Source organism: Crinia signifera, chromosome 3, assembly GCF_055691185.1.
Source record: "Crinia signifera chromosome 3, ASM5569118v1, whole genome shotgun sequence".
Taxonomy (NCBI): domain Eukaryota; kingdom Metazoa; phylum Chordata; class Amphibia; order Anura; family Myobatrachidae; genus Crinia; species Crinia signifera.
The window spans coordinates 204206692-204216167 of NC_139219.1; the positions used below are offsets into that span (position 1 = coordinate 204206692).

The following is a 9476-nucleotide window of genomic DNA, read 5'->3' on the forward strand; positions in this document are numbered from 1 at the left end:
ACAGGTTTTCTCCTTGCTGACTAAAAGCCGGGAGGATCCAATGTATTCTCGGGAGACCAGGAGGAAGAAGTGAAAAGCGGGAGACTCCTGATAAATCCAGGAGGGTAGGCAACTATGGTTCATCTAAGTTGACCCCCAACCCCAGCATTACTAAAATAAGTGCTAAAAAAGTGCTAAAAAGGTGACACGCTAACAGTGAAAGTTATATAGTATTAAAAGTACAACATAAGAATACTCGTGGAATAACTGAGATATGTGCAAGGAAAGATACAGTCATACTGAATCTCAACAATCCTTCACTTGTTATAAATAACTTGTTATACGGGTGCTTACACTGTACCTTTAGTTAGACACTTACTAGCTTGGGGTGGCTGACTTCAGCGATAAGGACAAACAAGTCCTTTAAATCTCCATTTCCAAGTAAACAGAGCTCTGTATATTTTACGAGCAACAAGTTATTGACTTGTTTTTGCTCCATGGTTAAGGTTTTTTGCTGACATTTCTAATGTATTTAGCAACTAAAGTGTCAGAAACTTTGAGCCAAACACTCCTGTGAATGCTTTTGAGAGAAAAGATAATAAATGTAGGGTGACAGAAGTGTCACATGTAATCTTAAAAGAGGGAAAAAGAAAAGTAAAGAAAATGTCATGAATTCCACCGACCTGTCATGTAGTTCTAATAATGAACCTACTGCAAAACTTGCTTCCAGTTCCTGGAGCTTAGCTCTGTTAAAAATACTATGTTAATAGAACACGCTCAGTTGCCAGTGGTACATGTTGGTGCAGTGAAGCATAGCTCTCAGTCACAGCTTTTGGCATTTCATCATGAAAACAAAAATACAGCAGAGTAGTAGGTTAAAGACTCACTACTATTTATTATTATTATTATTATTATTATTATTATTATTATTATTATTAGATACCATGATCTTTTGGTTTAAGAAGTTCTCCATCATTACAAGACACAGTCATTAAATATATTGTAAATTCCAGCAAGCCTTCAAATCTGCATATTTATTTTCTGTTTATTAATATTTATTTATAGAATGCCGGCATTTTCTGTTCCACTTTACATTTATATACTTATAATAGGCTCTTTATTATATATACCGTACTGTCTATCAGTTTTTTGTACACTAAGAACAAATATATTGATCATTTACTGTAATTCTTTCCAACAATTTCAGTAGAGTAGTTACTAAATCCTGCTACATATTTGTTTTGGTCTGTTGAATAATTCAACTTTTTTGCCATATAATATATGTTTCAGCAATAGTTATAATGATGTAGTACCAAGCATTAAGTGCCCATGATTAGTAACTCTAGAACATGTACATAATTTTGACAGGCAGTAATTTCACGTTTCTTTGGGGTATTTTATTAACCCCTGTATGTGTTCTAGTAGGTAAGGGCAGCGCCGGAGTATAGGAGAAAAGGACGAGGTTGTCAACAGGGGCCAACACATTGGGGCCCTCATTTTGCGACATACATTCCCCTTATTAGGTCTGTTTATTCCCTGGCTGGCTCCCAGTAGCATTGCAGCATCGGACCAATCCAGCACAAAGCAGCTCCCCTTCCTTAACCCAACCACAGGGCCCTGCAGCAGAGCCAAAAAAACATTGCTTGAAGTGACCTCGGTACTTGTGTAGTTTCACGGCGCCAGCATGGCGCCGTGCGTCTGAGTCCCCTTGCGGGGCTCGCTTCGCTTGCCCACGCTGCGGGCTCGGTGGCTCGCTACGCTCCCCACGCTATTTATAATCAACTCCATGCCAACATGGATAGTGGAGGTATGAACTATCCATGTTGCCATGGAGTTAAGTTACTTTTTTGGACATATTTCGTGGCGAGCGTACACCCGGAAGTAGCACGGCGGCATGCTGGCCCCGTGAAACTACACAAGTACCGTGACCTCCAGTAGCAGTGGCAGCCTGCAGCAGTACTGCAACATGAGCAGTCACCGCTTCACTATACCACCACTGGAGCAGCTGTAGATTGAGCCATCCTCATCTAGCCCTTTAAAAGGATTAAGTGAGCCAGAGCTGTCAGAATTAATCATCTGCTAATCCCCTACTATATTGTTCTATGTATTGAATTGCAGCTGAGAACAATACATGATAATAAGCCTCAGCTCACCATGGCTCTCCAAAGAAGGCTCATTGAAGAAGGCTCCATCTGAACACAGACAGGCTGATGTACTAAGCCTTGGAGAGTTATAAAGTGAAGAGAAATAAAGTATCAATCAACCAGCTCCTAAATATCATTTTCAAACACAGCTTTTAACATGACAGTTAGGAACTGAATGATTGGTACTTTATCTCTGTTCACTTTAGTACATACAGGCTTCGTACATCTGCCCCATATGAGGTGAAATCATGTATGGGGGCGGGCAGCTGACATCCGGCGATGTCAGATGCCCGCCCCATACCCACGCGTCACGGCCTCATTACCATGCATACGCCCCGCGTTTGCATGGGAACGCCCATGAAACGCGGGGCGTATGCATAGGGTAATGAGGCTAAGTAGCCCCTCACGCCCCTCTACGCCCCCTCTGCACATGCGCAGACGATCAACATCGGCGGGACGTCCGCATGCGGAGAAATCCGCACCGATCAGAATAAGGCCCACAGTTATGTTTGGGATCACGGATCCAACCCCGTGTCCTAGTATATTATAAATCCTTAAGGGACAATGGTTCACAAAGGGTAACAGATATTTACATTATACAGATTACACTATACAGTTTAGGATATACACAGATTACAGCTATACAGTTAATGAACGCAGGCCCAGTTACCCAGACACAACAGACACACATATATGAATATCAATTACCGTCACAGGCACAGGGAACCCGATCTGATGTGTTCTTATTAGGTCACATCTTCCTTTTCAGTGAGTGCGTGAATGAATGAATGTGGGTGAGTGATTGAGGATTTTAAGGAAAGGGGATGGAGAGTCAATCTTGGTGGTCATTGGGTAAAGCAAAGAGACTGGGCATCTCCTCATTGGTTCTTCATTCAACGGGGGTTTCTTCCTGTTCACGTTATTTCCAGAGCATGAGGTAGAAACTGGTTTCAACTTGTAATATGGTTCTTTGTCCTTAGTTTAGTGTTTCACATAATGATGCACTACATATACAAATATATCTAAGGTCATTTATTGTGATCGCATTACGATCACTATGATGACCTTGCATCTGTGGCGGCAATTACAACAATACTAAACATAAAGTATGGACGATCATATTCCAATAAATGTACATATAAGGGGAAGTATCATATGATTTAGTCATTAATGCATTACATCCGTCCTTGATCGATTAACGATTCTTTTAATTAAAACTAGAACTTTGCAAATAGCGTAGTTAAAATGGCATAGAGGACGGTCCAAATACCTTAATAGCATAGAGGTGCAATATCATTTTCCACAATATATACACGCACGCACACACACACACACACACACACACACGAGTATATACCTGAAGTAACTGGGCAGCACTAAGAGCAAAGATATGTGGACGCCGTAATTAATCCCTTAGTTAATCTAATAGTCCGAGTGCATGTGTCTCTCCTGTGAGTGCCACCTAGTCACTTGATTTATTTGTGGTCATCTGCTATGCTGACAGGGAATGAGAACCGGGCCAAGCATCTTTGTGCTGGATTGCTGTATAATAATGAACAGTAGCTAGGCAACAAAGAAAAAACAGCAGTAGAACAGGGATTTATTCACACAAAACACACGTATAGAATAAACTGCCTTAGGATCAGACTGCAGACTAGATATATGACTACAGTATATAAAATGTATATAGACAATGCTTCGTAGTTCATATAATGGAGGTATAACTACAAGGGTATGTGTAACATTAATCACCACATCAATCACGACATGTTAATATTGAAATCAGTTATATTCATATAAAAATATGCATTTATACATACAGTAATAAGAAAAGTTGTCCTATAGTACAGTAGTGCAGTACAATGTATAAGATACAAGCCTTATGCATTGTTAATCTAGAATTATTAATACTGCAGACTTTTTTTTTTCATTAAATACTTTCTCATCTGTAGTTCTAGATGTTTGCTTTGCTATGTAGAAAATGCTTAATGTCATTTTAAAGAATGCATGACCCTACATTGGTATCCATTCAGCTTTGACTAATGGGTCTAGTCTAGTGACAACCCAGTTGCTAGACTATTTTAAGTTAGGTCATAGTCTGGCTTTTTATAATACCAGGCAATATCTTGTAGTAGGTATGGTGATAGATTTAAATAAGTTCTTCATTATGAGGCAAGATGGATGCACAGATTAGATTTTCCAGACTCTAGGGGTCTTAATGCATCACTGTAGCACCTGTAGCTTCTCTGCTACACACACCCCCCCCCCCCCCCCCCCCCCCCCCCCTGTGGTGCTATGCAGACTTGATTCACCGCCTGACCTGGTTGGAACTGGAATGTCATGCACTTTTAAATAATTGATATTACAATAGCTATAGTGTTACAATTTTTGATGCATAACATAGGCATTTTATAGGCATTTGTCTTTCTCTGCAATCTTATCATCAGATCGTTAACTACAGTACATTGCAGTAGTTTGCATATGGTACTTTGATGAATATTGTTCTGTGGTCCTATCCATTTATTTATTAATTAATAGTATTTAGTTGAGATATGTTAATATGTGATTGAACATTATTATGTTCTCATTAGTTTCACGGTAACTTGGTGATGTCATCTTGTTGGGCTGAGATGGAGATGGAGGTCCAGATAAGGTAGGATGGAGGTACGCTTTCATTTGTGTATATCTGTTGATAATGTCCATGAACTATATATACTGTATGCACAGAATGGGATAGGCCGCAAGCGAAACAGACATAACTAAGATGTACTGTAGATAAAATTACAATTATTTAAAAATATGTATCTACAGTAACCAAAATATTTGCATTAGTAATATATATTCTGTTTAAAATATTCATTCCATTTAAAAAAATAATAATATTTGTTGCATATGCCCCCCCTGTGGATGAGTGCTTAACTAATAATGGGGGCATGGGTCATTTCATATTTTTATAATGTTGGGAGGTATGTCCCATCTTGCTCTGACTTTCTTTACTGATGCATTACTGGGAGGAAGTGTGGCCATGCTGTTCTTGCTGGGACATCCTGTAGCCACAGCAACAGCTCCTCCCAGTAATGTATGTGTGAAGAGAGGCAGCATCAGTTTGGACAGAAGATGGGACAGGAAGCTGGCATCAGCAGACTGCTTGTAAGGTGAAGCCATGGTAAGCAATGCCTTCCCCCTTTCAGTATTTTGCCTCTGGCTTCTGTGTGAGTAGTGACCATCCCCCCACCACCCTATAATCTGACTGGTGTCCATCATATTTGCAGGTTTTTAACTAGTTTAGGTGTTTAATTGCTTTAATATTCCTCTGATTGTGTTTGCTATAGTAGCATATTTCATTTTTTTGAGACTTACAACTAACTAAATTTTAAGAAGAGCCGCCATAAATAATACAGATCTGATGAGAACAGACCAGAAGAATGAACACTGTGAGCCTACTGTATGATAAACTGAAGAATCTGTGTATAGCATGCTAGTAATCTTTTTTTCTTTATAATGTTGTTGTTACAGGGTAATTTCTCAACACTGGAGCAAGTGTTTAACAAGAGGAATGACTAGGAGTGCAGTGGCAGTGCTGGGAGATATAAAACATCTTACCTGCTTTATAGAGATAGCACACAAGACAGACGTTTTCAATTACAGTTAAATGTCAGTCTATAGTATTACCTTCTCACGGCAGCATCCTTCCAGCTATAACCGCATGCTTTCTCTTCCATACAAGTGAATATGTTACATGAACTCTGCTGCACAATACTGTATCTTTATAAGGACACTGGGGTTCAAAATATCCTAGAGCTCCAAGGAGAAATGCATTCTTTGGTGTTGTGGCTACATTGTTATCACTCCGGCATACAGTACATCTTATTCTAGAAAAAAAAAGGAATAAAGAAAATTAGTGTTGATAATCGTGTACACATTTTCGATATGGGTTTCATAAATCCAGATGATGCATCAAAAAAAAGGAAGTCAAAGATGACTGCACAGCATACAGGATGCGGTCGACATGGAGTTTTCACTGTTTTTGGAGTCGACATGTGCCGACAGGTGGTATTTCATGCCCTACCAACCACTAGTGCATGGTGGAAGAATAAAATAGTGTGCCCGATGCACAGTGAGCGCAGCGAGTGATGCAAGGGGATGCGGTGCACTTTAAACTGTGTCCATATCGACTGTGTTGACATTCAGGTAAAAAAACTGTGAAAAAACCCATGTCGACCTTTTGACTGTCAACCTAAACATTGTCAAACTAAAGACCTTTCGACCTAGAACCATGTTGACCTTTTCCCATGTTGACCTAATGGTGTCGACCTAATGACTGTTGACCATCATACTGTAGACCAAATGATCCCAGCCCCAGCATACTTGCCTACGCTCTCAGGAATGGCCAGCAGTTACCCGAAAATCAGGTCCGCCTTCCGGCCACTTGTAGAGGAGAGCAAGTGCCCCACACTGCCACCAGTCTCCTGCAACCCCCTTCAGTGGGGACCAAATGATGCGATTCATGCTGCATTGTGTCATCATGGACCTTCCCCCCCCCACCACCACCACTGTGCAGTGCCTGCAATACCAGCATTGAGCAATGGAGGGTATGGCCAAGATATCATGATCGCAATGACCATGCCCCCAACACAGCCTTCTAACAGTCAGCCCTGTCCCCGCTCCACCTCTTATATGAACACGCCACCAGCCCTGCCCCCTGCCTCAATGTGCTAGGTGCTCTTTCCAAGGGAAGGTAGGATAAAAGTAGGCAAACATGCTGCAAAGCAGGGGAGGCAGAATCTTACCTGTTAAACCCCAGAATTTTGATTACAAAATAATTAGAATAAAAAAGTAAGTAAATGTCTAACATAAAAAAAAACTTTGTGTTATTCTAAGCAGTTTCATAGTCAGAACTAACAAAATTTGTAGAGCTCCAGGGAGAGACAAGAGGTGAGGCAGCAATCAAGTCTCCCTTCTGATAGTCCAAAACCTAGCGTGTGGAGCATGATCACACCATGGCCAATAATACTGAAAAGAAAAAGGTGAGGCAGCTATCACATCTGCCTAACTGAGTACGGCTGCCTTGAGCCAGGGATGGCTCTTTCATTAGGCAGCTTTAGTGAGCTGCCTGAGGGCACCAGGACCTGAGGGATAAATCCAATGAGAATACCTGTGGAGAAATATGAAGAATGTCTCTGATTTCATTATTATTTATACCTTTTGTAGTATGCTGCTCTGGCCATCTGTATTATTACCTGGGTACTGCAGGCATCAATTCCCATTCCCTATCTCCAGCTTTCCCTATATTCCCTTTCCCTCTCTTTCATCTCCCTCTTCTCCTCTCTTCCCTATTCCCTCTCACACAGCCAATTGTGCAAACACCCCCTTCCAGGTTGGGAATCTGAAAATTGACACATCCATTGTCATAGACTTTGAAAAGTAGTTTTATGTATATGGTTTAAATAGTGCAGTGAGGAATTAGGATTGATAATGTGAAGTTTTGCCTAGGGTGCCTAGAAACTTTGGACTAGAAGATGCTAAGGCTTTACCTTTAATCACCATGTTTGAAGGGGCAAATTAAGTCTGCCCCAATTCCGATGCAACCAGGTTTTATGGCTGGACAAGGTACTGGAGATCCTTCAGAGACAGTCAAAAGGTGAAACTGACTAACAAGGGCCTGGCTGGTAAAAACAGTAACTAACGGCTCCTGAGCCAATCCCAGGGAAATGAGTAAACAAAATGTACTGAATAAGTGACCTCGTCGCAAACCTAGTTGTACGCATAAGAAAAGACACCATGCAAAACCACAATATAACACCACACAACAAGACACAGTAAATGACACAAAGAGATAGGTACTTGCAATACGCAGGAAACCACCCTACATGGGTAAAAAAAATAAACTAATAGGTAGCACAGACCTGTGGCAATCCTCTGGCAATCCCAGACGGAATGTACCAATATGGACCAGAGAGCTATAACAATACTGTCCGCAAGGTAACTGGCAAAAACAAGTAGGAATAAACCAGGGCTCCAGGTGGAGCATTTATGTGTCCCAGGACTGGGACTGGAAGTAGGCAGGAATGTTCAGGAGCACATGAGACCAGAAACTGCTGCAGGAAATTGGAACAAACTGGAGGGCAAGTGAATACCACCAAGGTGTAACTAGACTGCAGGAAGCAGTGAGCAAGAAGCTGGGAACAAGTCACAGGAGCTAGAGCTGAAGCTATAACCGGTGTCAGGTTCTGCATCTGCAGTGAATATAACAGGAGCTCCAATTTAACACTGAGGTAGAGGCACAGACCTCCTGAAGCACAACTTACTGCAGCTGAGACCTCAAGTTAGCAAGCTAATTAAGGGACATCCTTGTGCAGGACAATCACACAGAATAGAGCTGCAATAGCACAGACTCACCACAGGAGACCACAAGTGAGTCCCATACCAGAAACAGAATCTTTGAAAGCTCACAGAAACTGAGACTTTCATCCAGCATTTAGAAGACATACTGTACATACTGTACCTGCTTTGAACTTGTTCAGCTGCTTCATCAAGTGGTTTGTGAGCATGCAACTTTGTATAGTCTACTTTGACAAATATATATATATTTTTTAATTAATGTTCCACCTTGTTTGTAAATATAATACATTTTTATGCACTCCAGGAGCCTTGAAAAAGATCCCTCCGTGGATCGAAACGCGTTGGTATGAGCAGGTGGACGTGGTCACTTTTAACCTTATTTTTTAACGGAACCGCAAGAAGCCACAGCACTGTTTTCATTCCACCCATGTGAGGTGCACAGACTCCTTCTCCAGCCTGAAAGCCGGGACCACGGCTACAGTAGCTGGCATGGATTCAGACTGCAAATTTATTTATCCCACCGCTGATCAACAAAGGGAGAGAGGTGTGTAAGGACGGGCAGAAGAGTTGTGGATTAACCCTGCCTTCACCTGTTGTTTTTTTCCACGGGATGGACTGTTCTTTAAATGAGTACTGGACTTCATTTGTGAGTGAATATATTAGTTATCATCATTCATTTTTTATTTTTCATTTTTCACTTTCACAAGTGCATTTTTTTAATTGTAAGATTGTTTTTAAAAATACAATAAATTCTGCCATAATAGTACAAGCACCGGACTGTGCCTCTTCTAAACAGCTAACCCTAAGCGCCTGTATTATATATTTTTTCCAACTTTTCTGCTTTCCATTATTGTTTTGCCGGCTGATTGAACCGGCTGGGAGGAAAGGTGAGTTTGACTAGACTTACACATTTCACTATATTTTATCCAGAGATTTATTTCCCACTCTTTTTACTTATGCACATATAAACATTTTAATTTTAATTATTTTGTTATTTTCACATTATAAGGG

At 40.9% G+C, this 9476-nt stretch overlaps 1 long non-coding RNA gene across 2 annotated transcripts in view; it reads right to left on the bottom strand.

Moving 5' to 3' along the window:
* LOC146064126 (uncharacterized) overlaps positions 1 to 5873 on the bottom strand; it is a 38762-nt gene extending 32889 nt beyond the window's left edge. Inside the window, exon 1 of one of the 2 annotated variants that reach the window (XR_014471751.1) lies at positions 5796 to 5873. This is a non-coding gene — a long non-coding RNA (uncharacterized LOC146064126). The remainder of the gene's footprint in view (positions 1 to 5795) is intronic. The other variant, XR_014471752.1, reaches the window with a different exon arrangement.
* Between the last annotated feature and the right edge of the window lie 3603 nt (positions 5874 to 9476).